This window comes from Nipponia nippon, unplaced genomic scaffold (assembly GCF_047370975.1).
Source record: "Nipponia nippon isolate SJK-2023a ecotype South Korea unplaced genomic scaffold, ASM4737097v1 scaffold_4, whole genome shotgun sequence".
NCBI classification, from domain to species: domain Eukaryota; kingdom Metazoa; phylum Chordata; class Aves; order Pelecaniformes; family Threskiornithidae; genus Nipponia; species Nipponia nippon.
The window spans coordinates 50,590,921-50,608,523 of NW_028262358.1; the positions used below are offsets into that span (position 1 = coordinate 50,590,921).

The 17,603-nt window shown below is 47.0% G+C and overlaps 1 long non-coding RNA gene across 1 annotated transcript; it reads right to left on the reverse strand.

Annotated features, from left to right (window-relative positions):
* Positions 1-1,491: 1,491 nt before the first annotated feature.
* Positions 1,492-17,533, reverse strand: LOC148053300 (uncharacterized). Its single transcript, XR_015708765.1, has 3 exons — positions 17,475-17,533; positions 3,493-3,718; positions 1,492-2,320 (listed from the first exon to the last, which is right to left on the reverse strand). It is a non-coding gene; the product is annotated as an uncharacterized LOC148053300 (long non-coding RNA).
* Between the last annotated feature and the right edge of the window lie 70 nt (positions 17,534-17,603).

Genomic DNA, 17,603 nt, shown 5'->3' on the forward strand with positions numbered 1-17,603 from the left:
TCTTCCTTTTGAAAATTATGCTAGAGCTCTACATACAGTTAAGGTTGCCCATTTTCCCTTACTTACCTCCCTTCAGCCTCCCTTCTTCTGCAGATGAATGCTGGAACCCAAAACTTCAACGTTACGTGTTGACTCTATCCCACTTTTCATGTCATGCTGATATACGAACAGAGTGGCACCTGGGCCACACAGACCAGTCTCGCTGGGCCATCGGCTCCCTCAGCTCTTGTTCTCTCTGTGGACCAATTACAATACATACAAATTAGAATAGCTTTCCTCAGGAGGAACTCGAAAAGCCTCATCTGAGAAGGCATTACACAGGAGAGCTACAGGCTGAAACACCTTCAGGAAGGGAGAGCGAGCTTTGAACTCAATTTCCCCACATCCCAGCCACGTGCTCTAATTGCCATCATAATGGAAGGCTGTGAGAAGTCAGCAAAAAGGAGCGCCTGTGACCCAGCACCAGCCGGGCTCCGCTCCCATGGCAGCAAACACCCCGCGGAAACAGGCGCTGAAGCACCTTGTGTCACTAGGTATCTGCAGCATTTCTTGTCGGTTATTTGCCCACTTAACGTGGAACAAGCTTTGGGTCACATTGTTGGGTAGCTATGTCTCCTTATGCATTGTAAATACATGTGTTAAGATTATGAACTCCATTAAAGTCTGTAAAAATTAGATGTTGCAATGTTCACACCTACTTCTTTCATTCCCTGAACCTTAAAAAGGAACACAAACAGAAACTTGGCTGCCATCCTCAGATATTTTTCCTATGCTGACTTGCCCCAGCTATCTCCTTAAGGTGCCTTTACCTTGACTTTCTTATTCCCAGCTTCATGTTTTTTCAGGTTAAATTCCAAATACCAGTGCAAACATCCTCCACTTCCAAAAGCCTTGCTGCTCTTTGCTCTCAGTTATACCTTTCTTTGATGTCCTCACTTTCTTGTGGTCTTTCTTCCAAGCGACAGCTGTACAGTGCTAAGAGAGTTCAGCAGAGAAGCATCTCACTCCATTATCCACCTTTACCATAAACAATCTCTACATATTTTTTTATCACCACCTGGATTCTGTAATCAAGCCCAGCATCTAGATACACAGTCCCATACCTCCCATCTTACATAGTGATGTCTCATGGAGCAGCAAATCCCTGTACTCTTGAAATCTGAGGATGCTGAAATCCATTTTTTCTTCCTCTTAACTCCCTCTTTTTTTTATTTAATGAAGTAAAAGAACTGGTTTCCAGTTGTATCTCTTTCTAGTAAGGATAACCAGCTGTCTTGAGTGCTCCCTGGACCTCTTAGACACTTCTTCCCCCATTATTCTCCTTTAAAAGTCTAGGATGCAACAATGGTTATTCTTAAATTCCCAGGTACCTCTCCCATTGCCAGCTTAAGTTTCCCTGCTGATTTCATTCCTTTGGCATCTATTTTTTAAAATAAATCTGAGAAGTAAACAACCCTTTTTTTTAATAGTTCTTTATTTTGGTGGGTTTATTCAGTTGCTTAATTCTCTGGTAGCCTTTACAGTTAATGATTGTTTATTTTCTGTCCTTGGAAAATGTATAGAAATTGTGACAGACTTTCCACCTCTCCCTGCTGAATACTGAGGTACAAGTAGTAATTCACTTTCCTGGCAATATCCCCCTTTTTGTCAAGGTAGCCTCCCCATTGCTCAGGAGGGTGATGGCTGTCTCTCTGAGTAACCTTCGGCTTCCTGTATACCAAATTTATAAAAACTTTGATTGTGTTCACATCTTCTCCCATCTTCTTTTCCTGTCTCAGCTTTTCGGATCATTTTCTTGCATTCTTCTTTCACAATAGGCTCTTGTGTCCATTCCTGCAGCGCTGACCCGGCTGATTTATAGCTCTCATATTCTTCTCTCTTTATTGGTCTTTGTATTTCCCTGGTCATCCGCAATGGTCATTTCTACTCCAAGTAGATTTATTTTTCAATGGTATACAGATTTCTTGAACTCCGTGGACTATACCTTTAAGTATTTCCCCACCGTATCCTACCTCTTCACTGTCTTTTGCCGTGTGTTTAAGAATACATATGCCTCTCTCAGTGTTTTCTGTGAGTTCAAAGCTTTTGCACTTCTAATTTTGGGGAGTCACAAGTTCCTGTTCTCAGAACTGTGTTTCTCAGGCCTGTGTTTTCGTATCCTCCTCTGTTAGCCCTTCTGCATGATGCATAGTGTAGCTGGGCAGATGCCAAGTGCCACAATGCAAGCCCACATCTTTAACTGTATATTCATAATCTTTGCTATAGTTCCCATGTAGCATGAGTGCTTCCCAGATATGAACGAGCTTGTTTTCACACTACCCTGTGAGTAAAGAAAGTGTTATTGTTTACATTTTATGGAGAGGAAACCAATGTACAGAAGTTAAGATCCACATTTGTGAGTGCACTGAAGTGCCTGACTCTAATTCAGCTGAAAATAGAAACAGTTTTCTGATTCTTTAAGCTATTCCTTTTTTCAGAAGCCTGGTTGCTTTCCTTTCAGAAGCTTCCCATTTTCTAATGCTTTCCAGCCCCCTTGATCTACACACAGGTCCTGCCTCCACCAGCACCATTTTGTTCATTCCTCATGCCCACATAATTCCCTCTCATCTTCCCCTTTGCTGTCACACAGAAGCTTAATGTATATGTACTTAATTAACACAGCTGAAGGCTGGGCCAGCCTGCAGCTGAGATCATTTCCAGCAAGGCAGCCCTTGGACTCTGACAGCAGTTTTTTTTTCAGCTTTCTTTGTTTTCCCACACCATCTAAAGCATGGAGGACGTGGATATGACCCTTTTGCTTTGTAGCGGTTTAAAGTATTTAATTCCTCAACAGTGGGAATTTGATTCCTACACAGATGCAAAAAATGAGGAGATGAACCTCCTAAACACTCAGTCCCCAGTGGATGTAAGAAGCAGCCGCTGTTGTAGGCCCCCAGCCCCGCTGCTCCATGCCAGCTGTTCCTGGAAGACCATAAGACTCACATATCCTAATACTTCCACTGCTGAAATCCCACAGAGCCATTTCTGCCCAGACAGACACAAAATCCCTGCTGGTGCTGAGATGGTGGGTTACAAAACTAAAGTCCCCTCCACCATTTCCCCAGCCTTTGCTCTCCTGCCCGCTCCCTGAGGATGCATGCTCGCCGCCAACACAGCCCAAAGGGGAAGCCCACCCCGGCCGTGCCTGCGCGTGCTCATGTTCAGGGCTGCAGGCCACCCGTGGCTGACCAAAACTCTTAAGTCAGGGTACAGCCTGTTCTTGGTGGCTTTCTCATCCACAGCTCCACAAGGGGTTTATCTGACGACACACGGAGGAACATGTGATACAGGCACTCCGGACTGAATTTCTCTCAATCTTTGCTGTTAAAGCTGTTCCACACCATAAGATTTTCCCACGTATTTGAACAGGAACCTGAAAACCAGGGATTGTGCTCCCCTTTTAGTTAGTGGAGATCAGTCTGCACAGCCAGTGAAGTCAAGAAAGAGATTCACCTCATCTTAACAGAGAGATGTCCATCTGGCCAGCTGATGCACTGACTCCATCCCCATTGACTGCCCTGAGACCAGGACCACCAGCTCGCTGCACACGGGGCCAGCTCCCCAAGCCAGGCCAGGGGAAGGCCACCCAGGCCTCCCAGCGTAGCAGGCCACCCCTTGGGCCATGGGATTTTTCTTGCTGTCTCCCAGGTTATTGGCACAGGTGACGTCCAAGCCTCACCTACAGATGGGCAGAAATGCAGCGGTGCTCAGGGTGAGGGATTCAGCGGGAGCTCACACACAGGACATGAGACAGACAGACCGAGGCAGATAAAGGGAAATTAATGAGCAGAGCAGGAGGAAGGCAGTCCGTCCTGGTGCCACAGCCCTGCCTCCGCGTACATCGCCAGTTGATTGCAAATGACCCTGTTTTGTCAGGCACTCGGTAATCACGCAGCAGTCACAGCGCCAGGCAGTTTATGGCACTAGCCGGTTTGCTGTTACAATAAGATGATAATATTTTGAACAATCAGGTACTCACCGCCATGAAAGCACTCTAGATCCTGCTTAACAAGCCTGCTAATGCACTATTGAAATCAATGACACATTTGAACAGTAAGAACTGCCCTGAAGCTTTTTAAAGCCTGCTGTCCTTATTTTTCATTTTGGGAGTAGAAATGTTCCTTCCAGGAGTGCACCTTCTGCTTGAAAGGCAACGGGACCAAAAGCACAAAGAAAAGGACATAGATTGGTTGTTAACAAGTGCCAGCAAACAGCATCCAACCAGTCACTTCATCTTTCCCTGCTGTCCTGGTTTCAGGTGGGATAGAGTTTATTTTCTTCTTAGTAGCTGGTATAGTGCTGCGTTTTGGATTTCGTGTGAGAATAGCGTTGATAACACACTGATGTTTTAGTTGTTGCTAAGTAGTGTTTATACCAGTCAAGAACTTTTCAGCTTCCCGTGCCCTGCCAGGTGCACAAGAAGCTGAGAGGGGGCACAGCCGGGGCAGCTGACCCAGACTGGCCACAGGGCTATTCCATACTGTATGGCGTCATGCTCAGTATATAAACTGAGGGAAGAAGAAGGAAAGGGGGGGACGTTCAGAGTGATGGCGTTTGTCTTCCCAAGTAACCGTTATGCCTGATGGAGCCCTGCTTTCCTGGAGATGGCTGCACACCTGCCTGCCCATGGGAAGTAGGGAATTAATTCCTTACTTTGCTTTGCTCGCGTGTGCGGCTTTTGCTTTACCTACTAAACTGTCTTTATCTCAACGCATGAGTTTTCTCACTTTTACTCTTCCGATTCTCTCGCCCATCCCACCATTGAGGAGTGAGCAAGCAGCTGGGTGGTGCTTAGTTGCCAGCTGAGGTTAAACCATGACACCTACCTCAGTTTCTTCGGCTTGCAGAGAGTCAGATATAAAAACAGAAACTGTCTTCAGTGCTCAAGCGCTTTGTGACACGCGGATGGATGGAAATGCAGTATTAAAGGTTACAGAGAATTATTCTTAAATGGGCTCAAGTGGTGTTTGTTTACACAATGCAGACTTGATAAAGCAATTGCAGATAAAACATATATCAAAACCGTTTAAGCAAGAGCATCCATCACAACCTAAAATATGGAATTCCATGAGAGGAAAGAACGAGAAAATGGGAACTGCATAATTGCAGACAGGAAAGGACAACGAAGAAATAATGACAAATCAAATATAGCAACTTTTTTCTGTCTCGAATGACACTTCTCATCACTTAGCTTATGTCAAAGGAAAAAAAAATCTCCCGTGACTTTTATCTATTAGATTTTGCTCTGAATACCTGCCACACTCTGGAGCTGCGGTTGCAAGAAGGCCCAGCTCTGCCACTCTCAGCTAATAGGTTTGATTGTTCTCTCTGAAATTATACTCACAGATAGTGACCTGCGAGTCAATCTGACACTCAACTTCGCATGGGAAAGAAAGGCCCCCAGATAAGGCGGCGTGTGAGCGACTGGTGCAGACTGACAGCCTGCAGCCGAGCTCTGCCACCCCACCGATGCTGCTGCCTCTCCATGTGCATAAGTTACGTTGTTGATGGTGAGATAAGTCACTGCAATCCACAAAGTGCTGGTGTTTACTATACAGTATTTATATTTTATGAATGTTAACAAGCAAGAAGCCGTGCACAACTGAGCAGTTACGAGCTCAAAAGGCTTTGTGAGATATTTTCTCTAAGGGCTCATTAAAGTGGTCTTTTAATGGAGTACTTGCATATCTGAATCTTTAACTGTAGCTATAAATAGCGTTTATAAGCACTTGACAGTGTGTGGCAAAGCTCTGTTAGCAGCACTTGCCCTGCTTTTTTGCAAGTTCCATTTGCAAAGGATATTTAAGAGGTGGAATTTAAACATTTCCCAAAATGCAGACTTGTATACATCCTAATAACACTGCAGGCTGAATACAGTTTTCACTGGGTTTAATGCATTTGGCATGTTCCCTCAATTAACAGAGCATCACAACACCTCAACAAAGCAGCTCGTATTCCCATCCTATTGAAGGGAAAATTAGGGCATAAAGAGGTCAAGCTCCAACCCCAACGTCCCACAGCAAGTCAATAGCAGGGCAGGGGCAGGAACCAATGAGCTCCAATTACCTGCCCTCCTCATTAAACCCAGAAAGACAAATCGTGCCATTATTTTCACTGATGTTGAAAGCAGAGTCACCCCAGGTGAGTAAGCCACTGGCACTGACCGATGTGGCCGACAGCTGGATTTTCCCTTCCGTACTGGGTTCCCTTGCCCTGCAAAACATCCACGTTGTGCTGACCAGGTGGCTTTTCCCCCCTCTTGATGATCTGTTCAGAGTAACAACATTTTCGGCTCACCAGCCCACAGGAAGCAACCTTAACTATACTTTTGCCAGCCCCAGCGAAGAACTAACAGAATTACCCAGCTTAATGTACTATACAGGAGTGTTGGTTTATGATGATATAGTAAAAGCTGCTGGAGGATCACAGCTTTTAATAAATCACCATATAGTATTACCCATAAAATCGTCATTTCCATGCACTGCAGAACTTGTGACAGCTCTCTTATTTTGCCTGGCTACCTGGGGCGTACCCATGTAACGCACCCGCAGCACGTCCATGCTGCTGCCCCGTGGAAAGAAGCCATCACAGGCCAAGCGTGACAAGTTTGAAGGGCTAGTTTCCAAAATGCCAGTGACTTGCAGCATCTACCACAGTCTAAGGAATCTGCAAGGTGTACATAGGCCTTTCTTTACCTGTTTGTTTGTTTTTTTAAATAATTTTTTAAAAAATTTAAAAAATAGACCTCTAAAATATTTCCCTGTTTAAACAGGCCCTGGAAGCCTTGACAGCCTCAGTAGAGGAACACAGAGTGGCATATCCACCTTCATCTGGCTTTCCACCATACTCTTCCCATCCAGTAGATGCATTGGCATATTTCTCCAGTAACACAACAGGGGCTGAAGCCCAGACACGTCTAGAAAAAGGAAACAACACACGGCTTCTGAGGCCTTGCTGGGAGAGGCTTTCCTACCTAGCTTGAGCACTCAGTTGTATAGCACATCTACTTGGGGTGTGAGCCCTGAGCACATTGTCAAAGTCCCTTTAAGATGATTACAGGGGATGCGTCGTCCTCTCAGGCTGACAGCTATTATAGGTCATTATTTGGATTTTACGCTAGCAATTCTGAATGCTTCCATTTTTGGTTCATCTCCGATATGACTGCAATCGAGTTTTCCGCATGCATAGATCCTGAATTTATTTTAACTGTGCTCAGTGTTTAGAAGGTAAGCGAGGATGCTATTAGCTACCAGTCTGTGTCTATGAATGATCACTTATTACTTTCTCAGTGGTTTGGTTCAGACGTGTGAGAGAATATGTTAGCTTGTAATGAGCCTACCATGGGCTGAATCGTTTGAGGGACCCTGTTGTCAAATGGTTACTTTTATCTAGGGGGGGGGGGAATCAACCAGAACAATTTATAGCTTTAAAATGCTGATTTTTTTTGTGAGCATGTATTAGATGCTTTAACACCATTAAACTATTGTAAACCAAAACATGATTAAATATTTAAGCGGCATTCTCTTTCCTACACAGGGATAAGTATCTATTTGTCTTGTATCACAATTTTATGCACTTAATGTCTTCAGCACCGTGGTGTCCCACAGTACAAGCTCAGGATCAGTACCTCCGGGAGGAGCGGGTGGGCAGCTCCGAGGGTATTGTCTGAGCAGGAGGTCTAGCAGCCACGTCCTCCTGTCAGAGCAGAGAAAGCACAATAAGAGTTTTGCCTCCTCCTCAGTCACCTGTGTCCACCTACCACAGGGATACCTATTTTTCTTTGCTCTTTAGTTAATTTGCATCTTCCTCCTTCTTCCCCACCATCAATCTTCCTTGCCTTGACCTTCTGCCCCCTGCTGCCTTTCTCCTCCCATACACTACTGGTCTCTTCCCTCTCCTCCCAGAGCATTTGCTCCTTTTCTCACTAGCTTTTTTCACTTTCCTCTTAACGGAGCAAAACCTCTCAATCCTTCAGCCCCGTGATGTTGAGCGCTTCCTCCTATGCTCACGTTGCCTCTTCAGCTCTTCCCTGCAAACCTTCATTTCACAGGAGCTCAGCTCCATTTTTCCTGCTCGCAGTGGGCTGTGTTCCTGCTCAGAGGCATTTCTCAGCACATGCTGGTGTGCTGAGCTACACACCACAGAGAGAAGAGGAGGAGACAGGCTGGGACTGGGATCTCCAGGTTGCTGGATCTGAGCAGCAGTTGCCGGGAGAGCAGTTTTTCTGCTGCCTCTCCAGGGCCTGGCAGGAAGACCATTCGCTGAGACATGCTTTGCCAGGACATTTTTTCCCAGCTGCAGGTCAGCTCAGATCCATCCCCTTGAAACAGCAGCTGTATATTTCTCTTTCGGCACTATGGAGTGGTCCAGTGGAGGACTCTCCACCTGGATCCCAAACAGGACATCAGACAGGGAGACAAAGCCTAACTTACAGGGTCTGTGTACCAGCCGCCTCCTCAGCAGCACTTAACTGCTGTTTCTGGTGTCCGAAAGGCTGCTTTCATTACTGACTCAGGCAGCAGCACTAGATCATCATTCAGCTCAAGGAAAACATGATCAAAAATCATATAAACATAGGACTGAGCTAGAGAATGACTGTGACCTACTAGGAAGGCTGGTTCTGCTCTTCTGTGCACAGCTATAAATCAGGGTTAGCAAGGCAGTGGAGAAAGCAAGACACGACCGCAACCTGGTGTGGGCAAGAGAAGAGGGCTCTGCATTTTGCCCTCAAAGGGTAGGGACAAAACCCACAGAAAGCAGCGCAGGAGCCAGGTACTGGCCATAAGGGCAAACGCTGCACCAGGGCTTGCGCCACAGGCCAAGCTCTCATTTCCTCTGCAGCAGGATGTCCCCATCCATACGGCACATCCCACCCCGCAACGTGCTAGCTCTCAGTTCAGCAGGCAAAGCCCATGAGCAGTCACTTCTGGGTTCCTGTATGGGATTTAAGATTTGGGGGTTTGACCTATTAATCTTGTTCAAGAGAGGCTGCTCTTCCAGCTGGGGCTGGAGGGGACACTGTGTCTTTATCCCCGGGAAGTTTTGGCAGAAGCAGTTGTGCCGGTCAGGAAGGTGCAGACACAAAGTGGCTCTAGCAGAAATGGGGACTTTGAGGTGGTCCCTATCATCTCCCTGCCTGTGCACGGGTGATTGCATCCCCCCTTGCTGAGGTGTCCTGCAACATTCCTGGTATCACAGATGCAAGGTTACAGTCGGTCTAACAGGTGAGTTATTTTCAGCTTGGTTCAGCCTTAATTTATCTGGGTTTTTTTTTCTTCCCATTTCTGCTATTTGAATTGGGTTTTATAGGAGAGAAAGAATAAGCCATAAACATACAGTTTAATGTTTCCCTGTTAAATTCAAGTTTAAGGGTTATTACCTATTTCAGTACAAGCAGCTGCTAACACAAAGTTTGTTCCCCCCTCAATTTAGTTTCATTCACAAATTCCACGTTTACCTGTGATGTGAAGCAGGCTGACCCCAGCGTGCCGCGCACGCCTCCTTGCAGCCCTTCCCCACGGCCAGGGGAGCACAGCCCTCACTCTACTCCTCCCCCCTCTCCCCAGGGGATGCAGTCTCTGCCTCACTCCCTTCCCAGACACCTTTGGGCATCAGTCGCCCCCATTTTTTGCAGTTACGTTATTTTCCTCCATCCTTCAAGCATGGCATCAGAGCGGGCAGCCCGCAGCAGGGACGCTTGGGCATTATGTGCTGCTGGCAAGACGGGTTTTTCCAGGCACATGGTGGGGAGGTCCCAAAAGGCAGCCCTAGGCACTGTGGGGAGGCTGGTACCACAGGCGGCAGGCAAGTCAGGCAGCGGCAAAGCCTGTAGTGCAAACCCTCTACATGTGCTTTTATGACATGGGATTTATTGCGCTTTTATTGGGCATTTACTGAAATAAGTGAACAGGCATAAAGTTCACAGTAAAAAAAGAAATGCCTTCCACAGCAAATTTCATTATTCTTATTATTGTCTGATAGCGGCAGTTTTGTATAAATTCCTAAACAAATAGATCATATCACTGATTTTAACCTTGGCCAGTCTTTAAATCAAGGTGCATGCTACTTTTATATCAAATCATAACATGACGTAAAAGACAGAGCTTCCCAGCCTGCTGACATTTTCTGTAGAAAGTCATTTAGACAGAAAAATGCAGGTTAAGAGCTAATGAGTAAAACAGATTAAAAGTGCACAAAACAAAGCAACACAGAGAAGCAAACTGAAATGACCCATAGCAATAAGATGAAGATATGGTTAAAATGCAAGTACGGTCCTTCTAAAGCACTGCTTGGGGTAGAAAACAAATTATCCAGAAAAAAGCCCCATGCAATCTACTATATAGCAACCACATAAGTTTAAGGTAAGGTCAGGGGCCAGCTCCTGCTCTCCTTTTTCATACAAATAGTCCCTTTGACTTCATTAAGGCCCATCTGAAGGCGAAGACAGGCAATATCTAGCTGCAAAGGCTGCTGTGTACAGCTACAGCTGGCTGTGTGTGTGCTGAACTGAAACCAGAGCAGTCACACGGCATCGCTTCCCCATTTTACTCTCGTTGAGACCAAGAAGCGAGGAGGAGGTCTGGCACCAGAACGGCATCAGCAGTTGTTAGGGCAAGCGACTGGGTTTCATCCTCTGCTCTAACACACATTTTCTGTGTGACTTCAGTTTGCTCAGCTAAAAGCAGAAATAGCAACACTTCCCGGCTGTGCGGCAGCACTTCAGGTTTCAGCTGGCTGTCCCTGGGGAGCCACCAACCCCAGGGAAGAGGGCTCTGCGGTGGTCCGCCGTGCCAGCTGTAATGCTGCACCACATCCACCGAGGAGTACAAGAGAAAATGGGCTTTTGCCGAGCATTAGGAGTGAGCGGTCACAGCTCTTCCCCAGTCCCTTTGTATCTGCAGTATATACATCGTTCCTGTTCTTGCCTGGAGCAAAGCTAGCCGAGAGAAGCAGCAAAGGCATCTGCCTTGAAAAAAAGATCACTGTGTTCAAACCCTTGCCCTGGTGCCTCCTCCTCCTCCCAGCCGCCAAGCCTGGCCGATGCCAATTGCCGGCTGCATTTCCCGGCTGCGGCCACCATCTGCCATGGCAGGAAGGAAGCAGATGTGCAGAGACTTTGGCAGCTCGGTGCACATCAAGAGCCTGCTTTTGCCAGGAACCAGTTGGTGGGTGCTGCAGGACTGGGCTCAGCAGGCACTTGGCCACCACCAGGGCCATGCGCAGCTGGGTGACATGGCCGCTAAACGCCCCCATTGCTGCTGGGAAAGGGTCTTTTCACTGACCTCCTTGGACACCACGGCTTTGAGTGCATCTCCCACCCTTGGTTCACAAGCTCAGCCCCAGGTTGGGGGCACAGCTCATTTCACCTGACCCCCAGCCAAGTTTCCAGACCTTTCTGCACCTCAGTGGCACCATCTGCCCTTTGAGGTTTATGTGGGAACATTTATGAAGGAGCAGTCACTTCCCTGAGCCTTCGGGATAGAGGGTGCGCATCTCCCCATGGACCAGGCAGCCCAGGAGGGTTGGCCCTGCGGTTTCACAGGATGGAGAGGGAGGCAAACATCATGAGATGTCTCAGACAAAGCAAATGAAACTCTGCTGTATAATTTAAGAAAAACATTTAAATTTTCATGAGAAACTTGAAACTGAAAACTGGAAATTAAAAACTACTGTTTGTACAACTGCCTTCTATTGATCAAATTATAGAAAACAGCCATGAGCAAGGGCTGTGGGGAAACCAAACTCACACTCAACACACCATCCATCTCCATTCCCCAAACATAATTATAACAATATGGGAGACATGAAAAGACAGTGCAATGCTACATGCTGGTAATAAAAAGCTGGAAATATTTGTGGGTATGAAGGGAAGCTGTTGAGCGAGACAATGCAACCATCATCCTGGGAGCTGAAAAATGCTCAAAGAATAAAAGCTTTAAAAAAACCCACTGAAAACAGAGGAATACTATTTTTCTTTCTTTAAGGAGAAAAAAAACCCCAACTATTACAGTACGTATGAAGGAACACGGCAGGGTTTGCAACTGCCCAATTTTCCTACTGCATGTGGTACCCAAATTGTCTTATAATTAAAAGCTGCTATAACACAGACCACAAAAACCAATCCTGCACTATGTCAGTAACAAAATTATTGATAGAAAAGGGTCTTATTGAGTTTATTTAGGCCCTGTTATTGTCATTACTGGCTTTAAGTAACAGGATCCGTCTGTTAAAGAAGGCCAGAGCACTGTTACACAGGGTTTTTTTATATATACGTAGTATTTAAAAGCAAACGGTCAGAATTTAGTAGTTTAAATTTCTTTTCTGTGATGAGGATTTATTTTTTCCTTCTACTGATAAGGGAGAAACCTTATTAATGAGGCCTCAGTGGTAGTTACACTGCTGCTGCACTGTAAGAGATGTACACTTTTTTTTCCCAAGGAGGGTTTAACTGCTTTGTAGATCCATAAAGATATTTCACAGAGAAAGCTTTTTTCAATTGGAGCTCTTAAACCTCCTTTGTGAAATGTTGTGGTATTTTGTGAGATATGTGGCCTTTGCTATGCACGTGATGCTGGTAGGTTTCTAGGCATGCAAGTTCAAGAGCTTTATTTTCCAGATATTTTTCAATCAATTAAGCTCATCAGTAAGACTGCATGCACTTCAGAAAGGAAGGAAAGGAAAAATAACTGCTAACTCTCTCTGCCTCCTGCAGAAGGAGCTGGATTTGCTGCTGTCGTCTTTGCAGAGCAGCTCAGATGCTGGTTTCAGTGGCTTGTAGGTTTGCAGCCCTGGAATGTTTCTAGTGGGTTTTTCCTCCTTCGTTAGAAACATTCTTGTGATGCGGGGGATTCCTATCAAAACTATCATCACCCTCACAACACAAGTCATTGCCCTGCCTTTGAATACAGACAGCTGCTGAGCTACAGAAAACATCGCTTTGTGTCTACAGAATTCTTCATAGAGGGTTTTTTCCTTAATGTCGCATTTTTACGTGCTTGTACACCCAGCCCCTATGGGGGAGTGAACAAAAGGCCTTTTAAAGGCAATCTTTCAGAATGCTCCAATTGTGCCCTTAATTGCATCAAAGTACACGTGGGCTCGGCTCTATGCGGACATAGTTTTAGCTGTAGGTTGATTTTAAGCAAGCCACACATTTTATACCAAAGCAATGCATAAAAACAGGCACAAGAAAAAAAAGCTTTAATTTAGTCACATTACTCCCATAAGTAATAATGCATAGCAAGCAATAATTGGATGCAAGAAGTTTAGAGCAGATGTTCCCCTTACTTTGATTCTTGAGGCAGTGCAGTAGCAATTTCTTCCTTTGTAACAGACATAAATGATTCAGTGTTAATAAAAAAGTTTCATGCATGGAGTTCTTCCAGTGAATAGCTGAGGAATAAAACACACACTGTGAAATGTGGGGCTGAACGCAGGCTTCCAAGTACTCTCCCTTCCCTGCACCAAGAACGTTCTGAAAGAGATCGGGGTTTTATCTTTGGACTTACAGTAGTGGATTTAAAGCACTATTTCTGCCAGGTACTATTAGATTTTTTTTTTTTTTTTTCTCAGAAAGAATTTAGTTGCTTTCCAAAGAGGTGGGGAATTGCAGACCACCCACCGCAGGGTTCTCCCGCCCAGAACATGTCCAGGAACAGGTTTGCTCCAGCTCTGGGGCAACACCACCAACAGCAGCTGCATCAGCCCCTATGGGGAAAAGAGGGAAAGGTCCGGCAGGTTGCACTGCTGGCCAGGAGGAGCCAGGCTCAGCTCTGCGACCTGATGATATCCTAGCTACGATGGTGACAACATCCAGTCCACCAAGACTGGGTGTTGCTGTGGGCAGGTTGGGGCAGAAATGGTAGCACCTGGAGGAGAATATGACTGCAGAAAAAGCACTCCTCCCCACCAGCAGCAGCAGCTCCTCAAAGCACACCTTGAAAGTCACATAGGAAGCAAGGGGGGAAAGTCCCAGGCTTCCCAATATCGCAGCACTGGGGCACCTGTCCAGCCCTTCACATGAGCAGAGCCTAGAAAGGCTCCACCACAGAAAACCCCCAGCCACAGAAAAGACCCAGGTAGTAGCTGGGGGGACAAATGGTGGCCCAGAGAGGCAGGGGGTTGGGATGCACAGCTTCAGGAGCCCAAAAAGCTGGATAAACACAGCCTCTCAGCACTCACGAGCCAAGAGCTTCCCACCATTTGCTTTCACTCCCATCCTGCAGCAGAGCTGATATATTTCTCCCAATACACCACAGCATTATGCAGGAGGAGAAAGGGAGAGGACTTTTTCCAGAAGTGTTTTGCCTCAGCTACTGCCCAGGGAGCAGCTCTGGGGTGAAAGAGAGGCAAGTTCCCCAAAACTCACATTTTCCAAAACATAAACTGCAAAGGAAAAGCCTTTGCTGGAATAGCTAGTCCCTGCTGCACTCTTCTCATCAGCTGCCCCTCTACCGCCTGGCTTCCTCAGCATCTCTTCCAGCTCGGCGCAGCACAGGGACCCAGGAGAAGCGGGAAGTGAGAACACACAAAAATGAAGTAATGGGACTAATGCATGAGATGCAGATGGCAAGGTGCGGGGATATCACTCCAGCCCTAGGAGCAGGGAATTAGGTAAGTCGAGCTGCTTTTTGGTAATTGCTCCTTAGGGAAGGACTTAGGAATTACACCCAGAAAACAGAAATTGAAATCTAATACAGAGTTGGATGGACCACAGATTTAAAGCCAGCCCCCCTGCTCCAATTAATGTAATAGTGTGCAACATGAGGTAGCTGCTTTACATCAGGCATTAATTTTGTCTGGCCTATACCCAGTGAGCCTCAGAATCCAACACTGTTGTATGCATTGGAAGCAGGATGTGCTTGTGAGGAGACCACCTCCTTGAGCTTCCCAACGTTTTTTGAGCAGTTTGTCCACAAGTTCTCTTTGATCACTTTACCCATGTCAGAAAGCAATGCGATTTCATGCCAGGTCAGCATGACTCCATGGGAGGCACAGAGCTACAGTGGTGTGGATGTAGTGGCTGCAACACTTAGATCTGCACTTGAATATGCTGTATGCCACCAAAAGCACCCGTGCATTTATCTGCGGTCACATTAAGTATGATGGTGCCAAATCATCTCTATCAAGTTGTGTATCACATGGCCACAGAGGTGGAAGACATGCAGAGACGAGACCCAAGAGCAACATGTTCCCACTGTACCAGAATGGAGCAGGCTGAGGCAGCAGGTTGGCTTCCAGCTGCTCTCCTTCTGCCCTCCAACAGCCTTAACGTCTGATTTTTATTTTTTTTAAAAACATAATGCTGATACAGATGAACACAGGAAGTTTGGATTGCCTAGATTACTTAATAAACTAAGGATACATTGTACTCAGTTCTTGAGGCAGGCATACAAGACCCAACACTATGTTTAGATGCCCCCTTTCTTCCTGTTACCTCAATGCATTTAACCCACCCTCACCAAGGCAGAGTAAGGCGGCTGGGATTTAACTTCTCTTTCAGCATTTGTAAAGCACCAAGATTAGTTCCCTTTTTATCCCCTCTCACCCTCAGCAGCCAGGATCAGCAGACCACAGTGGATGCAGAAGGCTCCTGTGCACACAGGCACCCACAGGGCCAGCAGCAGCAGAGGGTGCAGTCCCAAAAAATGCCCCTGGCCATGGCTGTACCCTGCGCTTCCTCCCCCACAAAGGTGCCTGGAAGGTTCTTCTGTAGCTTGAGGCTTTTGCTCTACCTGAGGGACTCTATTGGTAAAAAGTCTGAGCAGCCATCCCCTTCCCCCTCCCTTTCTGCTGGAGGAAGGGGACTCGGGGCGCACACCTGGCCAGCCAGTGCCCCAGCAGGGTGGCCGAGATCAGGCCCTTCCACTGCTAACGGGAAGCAGAGAGAGGGGAGCGGCGTGATCACCAGTGCTGGGCGTGCTGGCCCCGAGTGACACTGCACGGTCCTGCTGCACCCACGGCCCCAGTGTACAGACAGCACAGGGATTTACAAGGGGTACACAGTTCATTAGCTGCCCAACTCCTGAGCATTGGTAAAAAAATTAAATATTTGTCAATTCGTGGAATAAATGCCCAAACTGGCATCGCAAAAGGGACACTTGCACACAGCTGACCCCCAGCTTTGCAAGAAACATACACTTTCCTCCCCGAGGCTGCAGATTGTCCCCCTCAGCTCAGGCAGGCTTCCACCCACCTCACCAGAAGCCATGCTGGAGGGCACCCACCACCCCAGAGGTGCTGGGAGACCCATTCCTCCCTCTGGACATACTGTCCTAAGGAGGTGAGAGCTCTCAGCAAGGAGCCCCACAGACATACCCAGGCTGTATTTGCTAGGCAAGAACAAACACAGCTAAGATATGCCCTGACACACACGCTCCCCTTTCCTCCCCTCACGCGCCGGAAGGATTATGGGGCTGGTGCAGGGAACTTCTTGTCCTGCCAAGGCATGAACCTTCCTCTCCCGGTCTCCAGGAGGCACAAAGCAGCTCCGAGCGGTTGCAAGCAGACAGGCTTTGTACAGAGTTCCTGCAAACATCGCTGCTTTTATTTAAAGCAGAAAACACAGGATGTTACAGATGAGTGGAAAAATGTGAACTGCCCCACTGCCTGCAGAGCCCCTCAGACTGCAGAATGCTTTTCTGGAAGTCAGAGGGTCTCCAGACAGGATTAGGAAAGCACATAGTGTCTGCTTCAGCTTTTTATTTTTGCCCCGCTTGGCTGCAGCTACACCTCCCTGCGCTCCACACACAAACACCCACCCCCCCCAGCCAGGGTCCTGTACCCTCCCTCCCACTTACAGCTTCCCATAGCCCTTTTGTATTTGACTCCTGGGAGGCCTCTTTCAAACTCCTTTTGTTAGCTGCATCTCTTTGAAACACTGGAAAGCTACCAGGGAGAAACCTGGCACCGGCTCCCCGCCACCAGTGCTGGCAGCAGCTTGCCCGGTCCTCTGCCAGGCTCTGCCTCTCTACCGGAGCCCCCGGGCAGCCCCGGCCCAAGCTGGGCAGGAGCCGCAGCCACCTCTGTCCCTGCTCAGCTTCACATGGACAAGTTGTGCCATTCAGTGGCTCAACAACTTGCACAGCAGCTGCTTTATAGCACCCACCAGCATTCACAAGACACCAGAGTTCCCAAAGCTCTGACACCTGCTACGGAGCTTCCTTACACAGCTTTAGGGATGAATCATTAAAAAGATGCCGTTTTATTCCTGTTTTGATGATTATGCAAGACAAAGAAGGCCATAGGTAGATTTTCCACCCCACCCCCCCCAATGTTACCACATGCTTTTTATTCTTCAAGCTAAACAACCACCAGCCAACCTATCTAACATATTTATCAAGACAAACTGGAGACATCTCAAACATGCAGTCTCAGAAAACCAGCACTTATGACTTATTTAACTATCCAGAGGGTCCTTTACTGATGCTACTTACCTTGTGGTAGCCAGAGAGCTAGAAAGCAGCAGCAAACCTCAGAGCAAGGCACAAACCACATCAGTTCTGTAGAGACAGGTTACATTTAATAGTGCTGTGCTTAATTTATACCTCTTGAAACACCTGGCC